The following is a 14,749-nucleotide window of genomic DNA, read 5'->3' on the forward strand; positions in this document are numbered from 1 at the left end:
TATTACTTCAGTCAAGCACGAAGAGGTAGATTATTTCACCACTACACGATGGAATACATACAGGACAAGCCTACAAACGTGGCTCGGCTCTGGAGGTGCAGTACCACAAAGGCTGTTATAATCAGTACACCAGGTTTTTGACGAGGCCTGAAAAACCAGAGAAAGAACAGTAAGTTATTTATTAAATTGCATTTCAAGGAGCTACTAACTTAACATTTAATAAGTAAACATTCAATCTGCATTCTGTTGTATGTGCACACAATCACAACCCTTATTCATTTCTTTCCTTCTCATTTATATGTGTTCTAGGAATGAGCCCACGTTTGATGTCAGCTATAAGTTATTCTGTGAGAGGATCATTCGCCAAAGGCTGCTTGTCAACCAAGAGGTGCAAAGAATGGGCCAGCTGAGGAAGGCCTTCATTGAACTGGTGAAAGCAAATGAAGGTCTTGAAGCTTCAAACTACAGATAACTGCAATGCATTTTTCTCTCAAGTCTTATTATTTGTCATGTGCAAGTCTAGCTTTACACAACATGTGTGTGACAGGCCTGAGAAACTGTTTTTAAGTCTTGCTGTTTGCACAGACATGTACCACTTGGCAACAAAGAGAAGGTGTGTGTGTGTGTGTGTGTGTGTGTGTGTGTGTGTGTGTGTGTGTGTGTGTGTGTGTGTGTGTGTGTGTGTGTGTGTGTGTGTGTGTGTGTGTGTGTGGTGTGTATGTGGTGTGTGTGTGTGTGTGTGGTGAGGTTTGTGACGTTGTGTGCCTTTCTTGGGCATCTTTGGTGTTAAATGTGCTGTATGGCAGATAGGTTCTAGCCTGTAATGTCTTGTACCACCTCCACCACTCTCTGCTTTTCATGATACTCCTGTGACTCTTAATTGTCACTGTTTTGTTGTGTTGCAGACAGGATATGTTGAAGAAGAGGCTGATTCGTGATTTCCCCCATCAGTATCAAAAACCTAGAACGGTCATGTATAGAGCTGATGCAGGGTCACAACGCATGCAAATCTTTGGCCCGGATCAGAGGACCCCAACCCAATGGAAAAAGTTTCTCTCAGAAGGAACAAATACCGAATTCCCGTATGTTGTATGGAAAAATGCAGACCTTACAATAGTGGGCAAAAACCTCTGCTTGCACATACAAATCAATGTCACTGTGTGACTGTTAAGGAGGGTGTACAGTCTGTTTGTGTTGTTGAAGACCTGCAGTGTGATCATGAAGAATGTGACACAAGGGTGTTTTTACATGCACAACATGCTGCACGGGAGCATAAAGCTGTCATCATCAAGAGCTCTGACACTGATGTGGCAGTCATTGCTGTAAGTGTGCAGACAGATTTGCCATGCAGTTTATATGTTTTCACAGGGACTGGCAACAGGACACGTATCATTGACATTACCAAGGTGTCATCAGCTCTCGGAACCAGTGTGTGTTCAGCCTTGATCGGAATTCACACATTCTCTGGGTGTGACTCCACAAGTGCCTTTTATGGCAAAGGAAAAAGAAAGACATTTTCTGTTGCATGTGAGAAAGGTGAGTACCTAAAGGCTTTTAAAAGTTTAGGTACTAACTTTAACTTGGAGCAGTCAACATTTGCACTTTGCACAGCCTTTGCACAGCCAGCTGCCGATAACGTAAATGAAGCTAGGTACAAGGCTTTCTGTATGGCATCATCAGCCTTGCCAGAATTATGCATTCCTCCTACAACTGATGCCCTCCATCAGCACTGCAAACTACCAGGCTGCAATAATGAGGTCCTGTCTCAAACAAAACATAAGTGCTCCATCACCTGCTGGATATGGTTGGCAAATAGAGGATGGGACCTTGCACATCACCTGGATGACCAGAAATCCGGCCCCTGACAGTGTTTTGCATGTGATACACTGCGGCTGCAAAGGTGCCTGTGAGACAGGCAGATGTTCCTGTTTTTCTGCAGGATTGTGTTGCACAGACTTATGTCGTGGCTGTAATTGTGCCAACACAAAAGAAACTGTTGAACTGGATGATAACTGTCCTGACACTGACAGTGAGGACTGAGTGTCCTTAATCTGTTATTTCTTATTTAGTTTTGTACAGTTTTGTATATCATATTTCATATTTTTCATAAAGATGGTTTTTATGGTTCATAAGTGTTGTTTTCATTTGTGGAAGAATGAATGAATGAATGAATGAACAAACAAATGGTCATTGGTATAAGTACAATTACTGCCTTTTATTGATACAAGGAAGGAGGTTTATTTGTCACATACATAGAAACATTACGTAAAGCATGTAGTGAAATTTCGTTTGGTGTTAAGCTTTTTCTGTGCGAGTGTGAAGAAAGAAAGATCAAGAAATATGTCATAAATAGCAAAAGGAAGTATAAAGTGCAGTGTGTGTACAGTCCATGTGCAAGTGTGAAAAAAAGTGTAATTGCTGTTTATATAGTCATTGTGTGTGTTCAGGATACGGAATGCTTGAGGAAAGAAGCTCCTCCTCAGTCTCTCTGTTCTGGTCTTGTAGCAGCAGAGACGTTTGCCTGACCTCAGTGTTTTGAAAAGTCCATGGTCAGGATGTTAGGAGTCCTTTACAATACTTTGGGCCCTGGTACGTAGTCTTCTCTTGTAGGTCTCCTGCAGAATAGAGAGAGGTGCTCTGATGATGCGGCACTGCAGTCACAGGCTGTACAGTTCCCATACCAAGTGATGATGCTGTCAGGACACACAGCTGATGGGTGCTGATGCTCTGAACTTCCTCAGCTGACGTAGGAAGTACAGTCTGCCTTGATTTCTTCAGTGTGTGCTGGGTGTTCACAGTCCATGTTAGATCGTCAGTAAGGTGTATTCCCAGGTATGTCAAACTTGATCTAAATGACTTAACATAAGCATAACATTATCGTATATTTGCCTCATTGTTCTTATGGGACGCGGCTATGTATACAGCACTATTTAGAATCCGTTTAGCCCACTTTTGAGGATGTTCGGGTGTTTTCCTCTTTATCGGTAACGTTGAATCTAACCACGGGAGCCGCCATCTTGCCATTCTGTTAACAAAAAGCAGCTACCTCATTGGTGTAGAACGATCACGTGTCGAAAAGTGCCAGCACTCGCGACCAAGATCCTTGTGCGCTCTGAAGAAACTAGTTCGGCATAAAACATAGACGCACCAAAAATTGACTCGAAAGTCAGCGACGAACTTTTTTTTGGTAGCTAAGCACCACTCGTTCTTTTTTATGAGCTAAAGATTGTGTAGATGCGCGACTGGAGCGGGTTGAAACGAAAACAGTGTTCACATTGCGGCCTAAAAACTACTTTCAGTGTTTGGATTTGAAAAATTCCTTAAGAAAACTACCAACTACCAATATATCAGTGAAATATCTTTAAATTTTAACGATGCACTAAAATTGATATGGCAGAGTTTATATATTTAGAATATAGGCTATAAATACTTATTTATCTTTACTTAAAATCTCTAAAAACAGATTTTATAATTAGGCTGTTCCAATAAAATAAATAAAACAAGGAATACGTTATTTCCAGTGCTGTGTATCTGTGCGCGTGACTCTAACAATCCATCCTTTTTTATCTTCGCTTCCGGTTATTGTTCTGGAAAAATCTTATAAGTCTTCAAATATTTCTATAGAATCTGTTTGTTCAGATCACATGGCACACTGAACGTTTGCACCGAATCCGATGTTTACTGCAGTGCCGGTTGACAAATGACATTTAAGAGATGATTTGTTTATTTAGGTTGTAAAAAAGAAATCCAACTTATTGTTTTTGGAAATGGGGCTTGAAGTCACAATTAATACCGAAAAGCTATGCGGTAGGTTGCCATGCAAAGATCATTGCAGTTACAATCATTAGCAACATACACACTGTAGCCTAGGGAAATGGGGAAAACACAACTGTTATCAACAGAGTAATAATATAGCCTTACCTCATGCCATGTTCACGCTAACATTCGTGTCGATGCAAATTGCAAGGTGGTGTTGAGCACTGAGCACATTTCGCACTTAACTCAAAATCCTAGGTCCTACCGAGATTTGAACTCGGATCGCTGGATTCAGAGTCCAGAGTGCTAACCATTACACCATAGAACCTACACAACGTTCGGGGTGACATGACGTCACCCTGAAAAATACGATGCTTTCAAAGCATTGCCCGTTGCTGTTCTTCTCAGTTCGCACGTAAGGATCTAACGGTGTTACATTTAGTCATTTAGCAGACGCCTTTGTCCAAAGCAACGTACTAGGGAGATAACAGTCAAGCTAAGAGCAATAAAAACCTGGTGTAACAATAAATACTACCCTACATAAGAAATCGAAAAAAGACATAGAAAGAAAAAGAAGTGCAGGAATGTAACAAGTAGCAAGTTAAGCACCAGTGAATGTGCCAGTTAGGAGAGTTGGGTCTTCAAGAGCTTTTTGAAGGTAGAGAGGAAGGTAGCGTGGAACATTCTTGTCGATGCAAATTGGAAGGCGGTGTTGAGCACTGAGCACATTTCGCACTTAACTCAAAATCCTAGGTCCTACCGAGATTTGAACTCGGATCGCTGGATTCAGAGTCCAGAGTGCTAACCATTACACCATAGAACCGTCACGATGTTCTGGGTGACATGACGTCACCCTGAAAAATACGATGCTTTCAAAGCATTGCCCGTTGCTGTTCTTCTCAGTTCGTACGTAAGGATCTAACGGTGTTACTTTTAGTCATTTAGCAGACGCTTTTGTCCAAAGCAACGTACAAGGGAGATAACAGTCAAGCTAAGAGCAATAAAAACCTGGTGTAACAATAAATACTACCCTACATAAGAAATCGAAAAAAGACATAGAAAGAAAAAGAAGTGCAGGAATGTAACTAGTAGCAAGTTATGCACTAGTGAATGTGCCAGTTAGGAGAGTTGGGTCTTCAAGAGCTTGTTGAAGGTAGAGAGGAAGGTAGTGTGGAACATTCTTGTCGATGCAAATTGGAAGGCGGTGTTGAGCACTGAGCACATTTCGCACTTAAGCACCAGTGAATGTGCCAGTTAGGAGAGTTGGGTCTTCAAGAGCTTCTTGAAGGTAGAGAGGAAGGTAGCGTGGAACATTCTTGTCGATGCAAATTGGAAGACGGTGTTGAGCACTGAGCACATTTCGCACTTAACTCAAAATCCTAGGTCCTACCGAGATTTGAACTCGGATCGCTGGATTCAGAGTCCAGAGTGCTAACCATTACACCATAGAACCTACACGACGTTCGGGGTGACATGACGTCACCCTGAAAAATACGATGCTTTCAAAGCATTGCCCGTTGCTGTTCTTCTCAGTTCGCACGTAAGGATCTAACAGTGTTACATTCAGTCATTTAGCAGACGCCTTTGTCCAAAGCAACGTACAAGGGAGATAACAGTCAAACTAAGAGCAATAAAAACCTGGTGTAACAATAAATACGACCCTACATAAGAAATCGAAAAAAGACATAGAAAGAAAAAGAAGTGCAGGAATGTAACTAGTAGGAAGTTAAGCACTAGTGAATGTACAAGTTAGGAGAGTTGGGTCTTCAAGAGCTTCTTGAAGGTAGAGAGGAAGGTAGCGTGGAACATTCTTGTCGATGCAAATTGGAAGGCGGTGTTGAGCACTGAGCACATTTCGCACTTAACTCAAAATCCTAGGTCCTACCGAGATTTGAACTCGGATCGCTGGATTCAGAGTCCAGAGTGCTAACCATTACACCATAGAACCGTCAGGACGTTTGGGGTGACATGACGTCACCCTGAAAAATACGATTCTTTCAAAGCATTGCCCGTTGCTGTTCTTCCCAGTTCGCACGTAAGGATCTAACGGTGTTACATTTACATTTTGTCATTTAGCAGATGCTTTTGTCCAAAGCGACGTACAAGGGAGAGAACTTGTCGATGCAAATTGGAAGGCGGTGTTGAGCACTGAGCACATTTCGCACTGAACTCAAAATCCTAGGTCCTACCGAGATTTGAACTCGGATCGCTGGATTCAGAGTCCAGAGTGCTAACCATTACACCATAGAACCGTCACGACGTTTGGGGTGACATGACGTCACCCTGAAAAATGTGATGCTTTTAAAGCATTGCCCGTTGCTGTTCTTCTCAGTTCGTACGTAAGGATCTAACGGTGTTACTTTTAGTCATTTAGCAGATGCCTTTGTCCAAAGCAACGAACAAGGGAAAGAACTTGTCGATGCAAATTGGAAGGCGGTGTTGAGCACTGAGCACATTTCGCACTTAACTCAAAATCCTAGGTCCTACCGAGATTTGAACTCGGATCGCTGGATTCAGAGTCCAGAGTGCTAACCATTACACCATAGAACCATCAGGACGTTTGGGGTGACATGACGTCACCCTAAAAAATACGATTCTTTCAAAGCATTGCCCGTTGCTGTTCTTCCCAGTTCGCACGTAAGGATCTAACGGTGTTACATTTACATTTTGTCATTTAGCAGGCGCTTTTGTCCAAAGCGACGTACAAGGGAGAGAACTTGTCGATGCAAATTGGAAGGCGGTGTTGAGCACTGAGCACATTTCGCACTTAACTCAAAATCCTAGGTCCTACCGAGATTTGAACTCGGATCGCTGGATTCAGAGTCCAGAGTGCTAACCATTACACCATAGAACCGTCACGATGTTCGGGGTGACATGACGTCACCCTGAAAAATACGATGCTTTCAAAGCATTGCCCGTTGCTGTTCTTCTCAGTTCGTACGTAAGGATCTAACGGTGTTACTTTTAGTCATTTAGCAGACGCTTTTGTCCAAAGCAACGTACAAGGGAGATAACAGTCAAGCTAAGAGCAATAAAAACCTGGTGTAACAATAAATACTACCCTACATAAGAAATCGAAAAAAGACATAGAAAGAAAAAGAAGTGCAGGAATGTAACTAGTAGCAAGTTATGCACTAGTGAATGTGCCAGTTAGGAGAGTTGGGTCTTCAAGAGCTTGTTGAAGGTAGAGAGGAAGGTAGTGTGGAACATTCTTGTCGATGCAAATTGGAAGGCGGTGTTGAGCACTGAGCACATTTCGCACTTAAGCACCAGTGAATGTGCCAGTTAGGAGAGTTGGGTCTTCAAGAGCTTCTTGAAGGTAGAGAGGAAGGTAGCGTGGAACATTCTTGTCGATGCAAATTGGAAGACGGTGTTGAGCACTGAGCACATTTCGCACTTAACTCAAAATCCTAGGTCCTACCGAGATTTGAACTCGGATCGCTGGATTCAGAGTCCAGAGTGCTAACCATTACACCATAGAACCTACACGACGTTCGGGGTGACATGACGTCACCCTGAAAAATACGATGCTTTCAAAGCATTGCCCGTTGCTGTTCTTCTCAGTTCGCACGTAAGGATCTAACAGTGTTACATTCAGTCATTTAGCAGACGCCTTTGTCCAAAGCAACGTACAAGGGAGATAACAGTCAAACTAAGAGCAATAAAAACCTGGTGTAACAATAAATACGACCCTACATAAGAAATCGAAAAAAGACATAGAAAGAAAAAGAAGTGCAGGAATGTAACTAGTAGCAAGTTAAGCACTAGTGAATGTACAAGTTAGGAGAGTTGGGTCTTCAAGAGCTTCTTGAAGGTAGAGAGGAAGGTAGCGTGGAACATTCTTGTCGATGCAAATTGGAAGGCGGTGTTGAGCACTGAGCACATTTCGCACTTAACTCAAAATCCTAGGTCCTACCGAGATTTGAACTCGGATCGCTGGATTCAGAGTCCAGAGTGCTAACCATTACACCATAGAACCGTCAGGACGTTTGGGGTGACATGACGTCACCCTGAAAAATACGATTCTTTCAAAGCATTGCCCGTTGCTGTTCTTCCCAGTTCGCACGTAAGGATCTAACGGTGTTACATTTACATTTTGTCATTTAGCAGATGCTTTTGTCCAAAGCGACGTACAAGGGAGAGAACTTGTCGATGCAAATTGGAAGGCGGTGTTGAGCACTGAGCACATTTCGCACTGAACTCAAAATCCTAGGTCCTACCGAGATTTGAACTCAGATCGCTGGATTCAGAGTCCAGAGTGCTAACCATTACACCATAGAACCGTCACGACGTTTGGGGTGACATGACGTCACCCTGAAAAATGTGATGCTTTTAAAGCATTGCCCGTTGCTGTTCTTCTCAGTTCGTACGTAAGGATCTAACGGTGTTACTTTTAGTCATTTAGCAGATGCCTTTGTCCAAAGCAACGAACAAGGGAAAGAACTTGTCGATGCAAATTGGAAGGCGGTGTTGAGCACTGAGCACATTTCGCACTTAACTCAAAATCCTAGGTCCTACCGAGATTTGAACTCGGATCGCTGGATTCAGAGTCCAGAGTGCTAACCATTACACCATAGAACCATCAGGACGTTTGGGGTGACATGACGTCACCCTAAAAAATACGATTCTTTCAAAGCATTGCCCGTTGCTGTTCTTCCCAGTTCGCACGTAAGGATCTAACGGTGTTACATTTACATTTTGTCATTTAGCAGGCGCTTTTGTCCAAAGCGACGTACAAGGGAGAGAACTTGTCGATGCAAATTGGAAGGCGGTGTTGAGCACTGAGCACATTTCGCACTTAACTCAAAATCCTAGGTCCTACCGAGATTTGAACTCGGATCGCTGGATTCAGAGTCCAGAGTGCTAACCATTACACCATAGAACCGTCAGGACGTTTGGGGTGACATGACGTCACCCTGAAAAATACGATTCTTTCAAAGCATTGCCCGTTGCTGTTCTTCCCAGTTCGCACGTAAGGATCTAACGGTGTTACATTTACATTTTGTCATTTAGCAGATGCTTTTGTCCAAAGCGACGTACAAGGGAGAGAACTTGTCGATGCAAATTGGAAGGCGGTGTTGAGCACTGAGCACATTTCGCACTGAACTCAAAATCCTAGGTCCTACCGAGATTTGAACTCGGATCGCTGGATTCAGAGTCCAGAGTGCTAACCATTACACCATAGAACCGTCACGACGTTTGGGGTGACATGACGTCACCCTGAAAAATGTGATGCTTTTAAAGCATTGCCCGTTGCTGTTCTTCTCAGTTCGTACGTAAGGATCTAACGGTGTTACTTTTAGTCATTTAGCAGATGCCTTTGTCCAAAGCAACGAACAAGGGAAAGAACTTGTCGATGCAAATTGGAAGGCGGTGTTGAGCACTGAGCACATTTCGCACTTAACTCAAAATCCTAGGTCCTACCGAGATTTGAACTCGGATCGCTGGATTCAGAGTCCAGAGTGCTAACCATTACACCATAGAACCATCAGGACGTTTGGGGTGACATGACGTCACCCTAAAAAATACGATTCTTTCAAAGCATTGCCCGTTGCTGTTCTTCCCAGTTCGCACGTAAGGATCTAACGGTGTTACATTTACATTTTGTCATTTAGCAGGCGCTTTTGTCCAAAGCGACGTACAAGGGAGAGAACTTGTCGATGCAAATTGGAAGGCTGTGTTGAGCACTGAGCACATTTCGCACTTAACTCAAAATCCTAGGTTCTACCGAGATTTGAACTCGGATCACTGGATTCAAAGTCCAGAGTGCTAACCATTACACCATAGAACCATCAGGACTTTTGGGGTGACATGACATCACCCTGAAAAATACGATGCTTTCAAAGCATTGCCGGTTGCTGTTCTTCCCAGTTCGTACGTAAGGATCTAACGGTGTTACTTTTAGTCATGTAGCAGACGCTTTTGTCCAAAGCGACGTACAAGGGAGAGAACTTGTCGATGCAAATTGGAAGGCGGTGTTGAGCACTGAGCACATTTCGCACTTAACTCAAAATCCTAGGTCCTACCGAGATTTGAACTCGGATCGCTGGATTCAGAGTCCAGAGTGCTAACCATTACACCATAGAACCGTCACGAAGTTTGGGGTGACATGACGTCACCCTGAAAAATGTGATGCTTTTAAAGCATTGCCCGTTGCTGTTCTTCTCAGTTCGTACGTAAGGATCTAACGGTGTTACTTTTAGTCATTTAGCAGATGCCTTTGTCCAAAGCAACGAACAAGGGAAAGAACTTGTCGATGCAAATTGGAAGGCGGTGTTGAGCACTGAGCACATTTCGCACTTAACTCAAAATCCTAGGTCCTACCGAGATTTGAACTCGGATCGCTGGATTCAGAGTCCAGAGTGCTAACCATTACACCATAGAACCATCAGGACGTTTGGGGTGACATGACGTCACCCTAAAAAATACGATTCTTTCAAAGCATTGCCCGTTGCTGTTCTTCCCAGTTCGCACGTAAGGATCTAACGGTGTTACATTTACATTTTGTCATTTAGCAGGCGCTTTTGTCCAAAGCGACGTACAAGGGAGAGAACTTGTCGATGCAAATTGGAAGGCTGTGTTGAGCACTGAGCACATTTCGCACTTAACTCAAAATCCTAGGTTCTACCGAGATTTGAACTCGGATCACTGGATTCAAAGTCCAGAGTGCTAACCATTACACCATAGAACCATCAGGACTTTTGGGGTGACATGACATCACCCTGAAAAATACGATGCTTTCAAAGCATTGCCGGTTGCTGTTCTTCCCAGTTCGTACGTAAGGATCTAACGGTGTTACTTTTAGTCATGTAGCAGACGCTTTTGTCCAAAGCGACGTACAAGGGAGAGAACTTGTCGATGCAAATTGGAAGGCGGTGTTGAGCACTGAGCACATTTCGCACTTAACTCAAAATCCTAGGTCCTACCGAGATTTGAACTCGGATCGCTGGATTCAGAGTCCAGAGTGCTAACCATTACACCATAGAACCGTCAGGACGTTTGGGGTGACATGACGTCACCCTGAAAAATACGATTCTTTCAAAGCATTGCCCGTTGCTGTTCTTCCCAGTTCGCACGTAAGGATCTAACGGTGTTACATTTACATTTTGTCATTTAGCAGATGCTTTTGTCCAAAGCGACGTACAAGGGAGAGAACTTGTCGATGCAAATTGGAAGGCGGTGTTGAGCACTGAGCACATTTCGCACTGAACTCAAAATCCTAGGTCCTACCGAGATTTGAACTCGGATCGCTGGATTCAGAGTCCAGAGTGCTAACCATTACACCATAGAACCGTCACGACGTTTGGGGTGACATGACGTCACCCTGAAAAATGTGATGCTTTTAAAGCATTGCCCGTTGCTGTTCTTCTCAGTTCGTACGTAAGGATCTAACGGTGTTACTTTTAGTCATTTAGCAGATGCCTTTGTCCAAAGCAACGAACAAGGGAAAGAACTTGTCGATGCAAATTGGAAGGCGGTGTTGACCACTGAGCACATTTCGCACTTAACTCAAAATCCTAGGTCCTACCGAGATTCGAACTCGGATCGCTGGATTCAGAGTCCAGAGTGCTAACCATTACACCATAGAACCATCAGGACGTTTGGGGTGACATGACGTCACCCTAAAAAATACGATTCTTTCAAAGCATTGCCCGTTGCTGTTCTTCCCAGTTCGCACGTAAGGATCTAACGGTGTTACATTTACATTTTGTCATTTAGCAGGCGCTTTTGTCCAAAGCGACGTACAAGGGAGAGAACTTGTCGATGCAAATTGGAAGGCTGTGTTGAGCACTGAGCACATTTCGCACTTAACTCAAAATCCTAGGTTCTACCGAGATTTGAACTCGGATCACTGGATTCAAAGTCCAGAGTGCTAACCATTACACCATAGAACCATCAGGACTTTTGGGGTGACATGACATCACCCTGAAAAATACGATGCTTTCAAAGCATTGCCGGTTGCTGTTCTTCCCAGTTCGTACGTAAGGATCTAACGGTGTTACTTTTAGTCATGTAGCAGACGCTTTTGTCCAAAGCGACGTACAAGGGAGAGAACTTGTCGATGCAAATTGGAAGGCGGTGTTGAGCACTGAGCACATTTCGCACTTAACTCAAAATCCTAGGTCCTACCGAGATTTGAACTCGGATCGCTGGATTCAGAGTCCAGAGTGCTAACCATTACACCATAGAACCGTCAGGACGTTTGGGGTGACATGACGTCACCCTGAAAAATACGATTCTTTCAAAGCATTGGCCGTTGCTGTTCTTCCCAGTTCGCACGTAAGGATCTAACGGTGTTACATTTACATTTTGTCATTTAGCAGATGCTTTTGTCCAAAGCGACGTACAAGGGAGAGAACTTGTCGATGCAAATTGGAAGGCGGTGTTGAGCACTGAGCACATTTCGCACTGAACTCAAAATCGTAGGTCCTACCGAGATTTGAACTCGGATCGCTGGATTCAGAGTCCAGAGTGCTAACCATTACACCATAGAACCGTCACGACGTTTGGGGTGACATGACGTCACCCTGAAAAATGTGATGCTTTTAAAGCATTGCCCGTTGCTGTTCTTCTCAGTTCGTACGTAAGGATCTAACGGTGTTACTTTTAGTCATTTAGCAGATGCCTTTGTCCAAAGCAACGAACAAGGGAAAGAACTTGTCGATGCAAATTGGAAGGCGGTGTTGACCACTGAGCACATTTCGCACTTAACTCAAAATCCTAGGTCCTACCGAGATTTGAACTCGGATCGCTGGATTCAGAGTCCAGAGTGCTAACCATTACACCATAGAACCATCAGGACGTTTGGGGTGACATGACGTCACCCTAAAAAATACGATTCTTTCAAAGCATTGCCCGTTGCTGTTCTTCCCAGTTCGCACGTAAGGATCTAACGGTGTTACATTTACATTTTGTCATTTAGCAGGCGCTTTTGTCCAAAGCGACGTACAAGGGAGAGAACTTGTCGATGCAAATTGGAAGGCGGTGTTGAGCACTGAGCACATTTCGCACTTAACTCAAAATCCTAGGTCCTACCGAGATTTGAACTCGGATCGCTGGATTCAGAGTCCAGAGTGCTAACCATTACACCATAGAACCGTCAGGACGTTTGGGGTGACATGACGTCACCCTGAAAAATACGATTCTTTCAAAGCATTGCCCGTTGCTGTTCTTCCCAGTTCGCACGTAAGGATCTAACGGTGTTACATTTACATTTTGTCATTTAGCAGGCGCTTTTGTCCAAAGCGACGTACAAGGGAGAGAACTTGTCGATGCAAATTGGAAGGCTGTGTTGAGCACTGAGCACATTTCGCACTTAACTCAAAATCCTAGGTTCTACCGAGATTTGAACTCGGATCACTGGATTCAAAGTCCAGAGTGCTAACCATTACACCATAGAACCATCAGGACTTTTGGGGTGACATGACATCACCCTGAAAAATACGATGCTTTCAAAGCATTGCCGGTTGCTGTTCTTCCCAGTTCGTACGTAAGGATCTAACGGTGTTACTTTTAGTCATGTAGCAGACGCTTTTGTCCAAAGCGACGTACAAGGGAGAGAACTTGTCGATGCAAATTGGAAGGCGGTGTTGAGCACTGAGCACATTTCGCACTTAACTCAAAATCCTAGGTCCTACCGAGATTTGAACTCGGATCGCTGGATTCAGAGTCCAGAGTGCTAACCATTACACCATAGAACCGTCAGGACGTTTGGGGTGACATGACGTCACCCTGAAAAATACGATTCTTTCAAAGCATTGCCCGTTGCTGTTCTTCCCAGTTCGCACGTAAGGATCTAACGGTGTTACATTTACATTTTGTCATTTAGCAGATGCTTTTGTCCAAAGCGACGTACAAGGGAGAGAACTTGTCGATGCAAATTGGAAGGCGGTGTTGAGCACTGAGCACATTTCGCACTGAACTCAAAATCCTAGGTCCTACCGAGATTTGAACTCGGATCGCTGGATTCAGAGTCCAGAGTGCTAACCATTACACCATAGAACCATCACGACGTTTGGGGTGACATGACGTCACCCTGAAAAATGTGATGCTTTTAAAGCATTGCCCGTTGCTGTTCTTCTCAGTTCGTACGTAAGGATCTAACGGTGTTACTTTTAGTCATTTAGCAGATGCCTTTGTCCAAAGCAACGAACAAGGGAAAGAACTTGTCGATGCAAATTGGAAGGCTGTGTTGAGCACTGAGCACATTTCGCACTTAACTCAAAATCCTAGGTTCTACCGAGATTTGAACTCGGATCACTGGATTCAAAGTCCAGAGTGCTAACCATTACACCATAGAACCATCAGGACTTTTGGGGTGACATGACATCACCCTGAAAAATACGATGCTTTCAAAGCATTGCCGGTTGCTGTTCTTCCCAGTTCGTACGTAAGGATCTAACGGTGTTACTTTTAGTCATGTAGCAGACGCTTTTGTCCAAAGCGACGTACAAGGGAGAGAACTTGTCGATGCAAATTGGAAGGCGGTGTTGAGCACTGAGCACATTTCGCACTTAACTCAAAATCCTAGGTCCTACCGAGATTTGAACTCGGATCGCTGGATTCAGAGTCCAGAGTGCTAACCATTACACCATAGAACCGTCAGGACGTTTGGGGTGACATGACGTCACCCTGAAAAATACGATTCTTTCAAAGCATTGCCCGTTGCTGTTCTTCCCAGTTCGCACGTAAGGATCTAACGGTGTTACATTTACATTTTGTCATTTAGCAGATGCTTTTGTCCAAAGCGACGTACAAGGGAGAGAACTTGTCGATGCAAATTGGAAGGCGGTGTTGAGCACTGAGCACATTTCGCACTGAACTCAAAATCCTAGGTCCTACCGAGATTTGAACTCGGATCGCTGGATTCAGAGTCCAGAGTGCTAACCATTACACCATAGAACCGTCACGACGTTTGGGGTGACATGACGTCACCCTGAAAAATGTGATGCTTTTAAAGCATTGCCCGTTGCTGTTCTTCTCAGTTCGTACG

The 14,749-nt window shown here is 43.9% G+C and overlaps 32 non-coding genes across 32 annotated transcripts; all 32 read right to left on the reverse strand.

Moving 5' to 3' along the window:
* Window positions 1-4,012: 4,012 nt before the first annotated feature.
* Window positions 4,013-4,084, reverse strand: trnaq-cug. The gene has a single exon. It is a non-coding gene; the product is annotated as a tRNA-Gln (tRNA).
* Window positions 4,085-4,507: 423 nt separating this feature from the next.
* On the reverse strand, window positions 4,508-4,579 carry trnaq-cug. Its single transcript has one exon. It is a non-coding gene; the product is annotated as a tRNA-Gln (tRNA).
* Window positions 4,580-5,137: 558 nt separating this feature from the next.
* On the reverse strand, window positions 5,138-5,209 carry trnaq-cug. The gene has a single exon. It is a non-coding gene; the product is annotated as a tRNA-Gln (tRNA).
* A 423-nt stretch (window positions 5,210-5,632) lies between these two features.
* trnaq-cug lies at window positions 5,633-5,704 on the reverse strand. The gene has a single exon. It is a non-coding gene; the product is annotated as a tRNA-Gln (tRNA).
* A 232-nt stretch (window positions 5,705-5,936) lies between these two features.
* On the reverse strand, window positions 5,937-6,008 carry trnaq-cug. Its single transcript has one exon. It is a non-coding gene; the product is annotated as a tRNA-Gln (tRNA).
* Window positions 6,009-6,234: 226 nt separating this feature from the next.
* Window positions 6,235-6,306, reverse strand: trnaq-cug. The gene has a single exon. It is a non-coding gene; the product is annotated as a tRNA-Gln (tRNA).
* Window positions 6,307-6,538: 232 nt separating this feature from the next.
* On the reverse strand, window positions 6,539-6,610 carry trnaq-cug. Its single transcript has one exon. It is a non-coding gene; the product is annotated as a tRNA-Gln (tRNA).
* Window positions 6,611-7,168: 558 nt separating this feature from the next.
* Window positions 7,169-7,240, reverse strand: trnaq-cug. The gene has a single exon. It is a non-coding gene; the product is annotated as a tRNA-Gln (tRNA).
* A 423-nt stretch (window positions 7,241-7,663) lies between these two features.
* Window positions 7,664-7,735, reverse strand: trnaq-cug. Its single transcript has one exon. It is a non-coding gene; the product is annotated as a tRNA-Gln (tRNA).
* Window positions 7,736-7,967: 232 nt separating this feature from the next.
* trnaq-cug lies at window positions 7,968-8,039 on the reverse strand. The gene has a single exon. It is a non-coding gene; the product is annotated as a tRNA-Gln (tRNA).
* Window positions 8,040-8,265: 226 nt separating this feature from the next.
* On the reverse strand, window positions 8,266-8,337 carry trnaq-cug. The gene has a single exon. It is a non-coding gene; the product is annotated as a tRNA-Gln (tRNA).
* Window positions 8,338-8,569: 232 nt separating this feature from the next.
* On the reverse strand, window positions 8,570-8,641 carry trnaq-cug. Its single transcript has one exon. It is a non-coding gene; the product is annotated as a tRNA-Gln (tRNA).
* Window positions 8,642-8,873: 232 nt separating this feature from the next.
* On the reverse strand, window positions 8,874-8,945 carry trnaq-cug. The gene has a single exon. It is a non-coding gene; the product is annotated as a tRNA-Gln (tRNA).
* Window positions 8,946-9,171: 226 nt separating this feature from the next.
* On the reverse strand, window positions 9,172-9,243 carry trnaq-cug. Its single transcript has one exon. It is a non-coding gene; the product is annotated as a tRNA-Gln (tRNA).
* Window positions 9,244-9,475: 232 nt separating this feature from the next.
* trnaq-uug lies at window positions 9,476-9,547 on the reverse strand. The gene has a single exon. It is a non-coding gene; the product is annotated as a tRNA-Gln (tRNA).
* Window positions 9,548-9,773: 226 nt separating this feature from the next.
* Window positions 9,774-9,845, reverse strand: trnaq-cug. The gene has a single exon. It is a non-coding gene; the product is annotated as a tRNA-Gln (tRNA).
* Window positions 9,846-10,071: 226 nt separating this feature from the next.
* Window positions 10,072-10,143, reverse strand: trnaq-cug. Its single transcript has one exon. It is a non-coding gene; the product is annotated as a tRNA-Gln (tRNA).
* Window positions 10,144-10,375: 232 nt separating this feature from the next.
* Window positions 10,376-10,447, reverse strand: trnaq-uug. The gene has a single exon. It is a non-coding gene; the product is annotated as a tRNA-Gln (tRNA).
* A 226-nt stretch (window positions 10,448-10,673) lies between these two features.
* trnaq-cug lies at window positions 10,674-10,745 on the reverse strand. The gene has a single exon. It is a non-coding gene; the product is annotated as a tRNA-Gln (tRNA).
* A 232-nt stretch (window positions 10,746-10,977) lies between these two features.
* trnaq-cug lies at window positions 10,978-11,049 on the reverse strand. Its single transcript has one exon. It is a non-coding gene; the product is annotated as a tRNA-Gln (tRNA).
* A 226-nt stretch (window positions 11,050-11,275) lies between these two features.
* Window positions 11,276-11,347, reverse strand: trnaq-cug. Its single transcript has one exon. It is a non-coding gene; the product is annotated as a tRNA-Gln (tRNA).
* Window positions 11,348-11,579: 232 nt separating this feature from the next.
* trnaq-uug lies at window positions 11,580-11,651 on the reverse strand. The gene has a single exon. It is a non-coding gene; the product is annotated as a tRNA-Gln (tRNA).
* A 226-nt stretch (window positions 11,652-11,877) lies between these two features.
* trnaq-cug lies at window positions 11,878-11,949 on the reverse strand. Its single transcript has one exon. It is a non-coding gene; the product is annotated as a tRNA-Gln (tRNA).
* Window positions 11,950-12,181: 232 nt separating this feature from the next.
* Window positions 12,182-12,253, reverse strand: trnaq-cug. The gene has a single exon. It is a non-coding gene; the product is annotated as a tRNA-Gln (tRNA).
* Window positions 12,254-12,479: 226 nt separating this feature from the next.
* On the reverse strand, window positions 12,480-12,551 carry trnaq-cug. The gene has a single exon. It is a non-coding gene; the product is annotated as a tRNA-Gln (tRNA).
* A 232-nt stretch (window positions 12,552-12,783) lies between these two features.
* trnaq-cug lies at window positions 12,784-12,855 on the reverse strand. The gene has a single exon. It is a non-coding gene; the product is annotated as a tRNA-Gln (tRNA).
* A 232-nt stretch (window positions 12,856-13,087) lies between these two features.
* On the reverse strand, window positions 13,088-13,159 carry trnaq-uug. The gene has a single exon. It is a non-coding gene; the product is annotated as a tRNA-Gln (tRNA).
* Window positions 13,160-13,385: 226 nt separating this feature from the next.
* trnaq-cug lies at window positions 13,386-13,457 on the reverse strand. Its single transcript has one exon. It is a non-coding gene; the product is annotated as a tRNA-Gln (tRNA).
* Window positions 13,458-13,689: 232 nt separating this feature from the next.
* trnaq-cug lies at window positions 13,690-13,761 on the reverse strand. Its single transcript has one exon. It is a non-coding gene; the product is annotated as a tRNA-Gln (tRNA).
* Window positions 13,762-13,987: 226 nt separating this feature from the next.
* On the reverse strand, window positions 13,988-14,059 carry trnaq-uug. The gene has a single exon. It is a non-coding gene; the product is annotated as a tRNA-Gln (tRNA).
* Window positions 14,060-14,285: 226 nt separating this feature from the next.
* Window positions 14,286-14,357, reverse strand: trnaq-cug. The gene has a single exon. It is a non-coding gene; the product is annotated as a tRNA-Gln (tRNA).
* A 232-nt stretch (window positions 14,358-14,589) lies between these two features.
* On the reverse strand, window positions 14,590-14,661 carry trnaq-cug. Its single transcript has one exon. It is a non-coding gene; the product is annotated as a tRNA-Gln (tRNA).
* Between the last annotated feature and the right edge of the window lie 88 nt (window positions 14,662-14,749).

Source organism: Clupea harengus, chromosome 3 (genome assembly GCF_900700415.2).
Source record: "Clupea harengus chromosome 3, Ch_v2.0.2, whole genome shotgun sequence".
NCBI lineage: Eukaryota > Metazoa > Chordata > Actinopteri > Clupeiformes > Clupeidae > Clupea > Clupea harengus.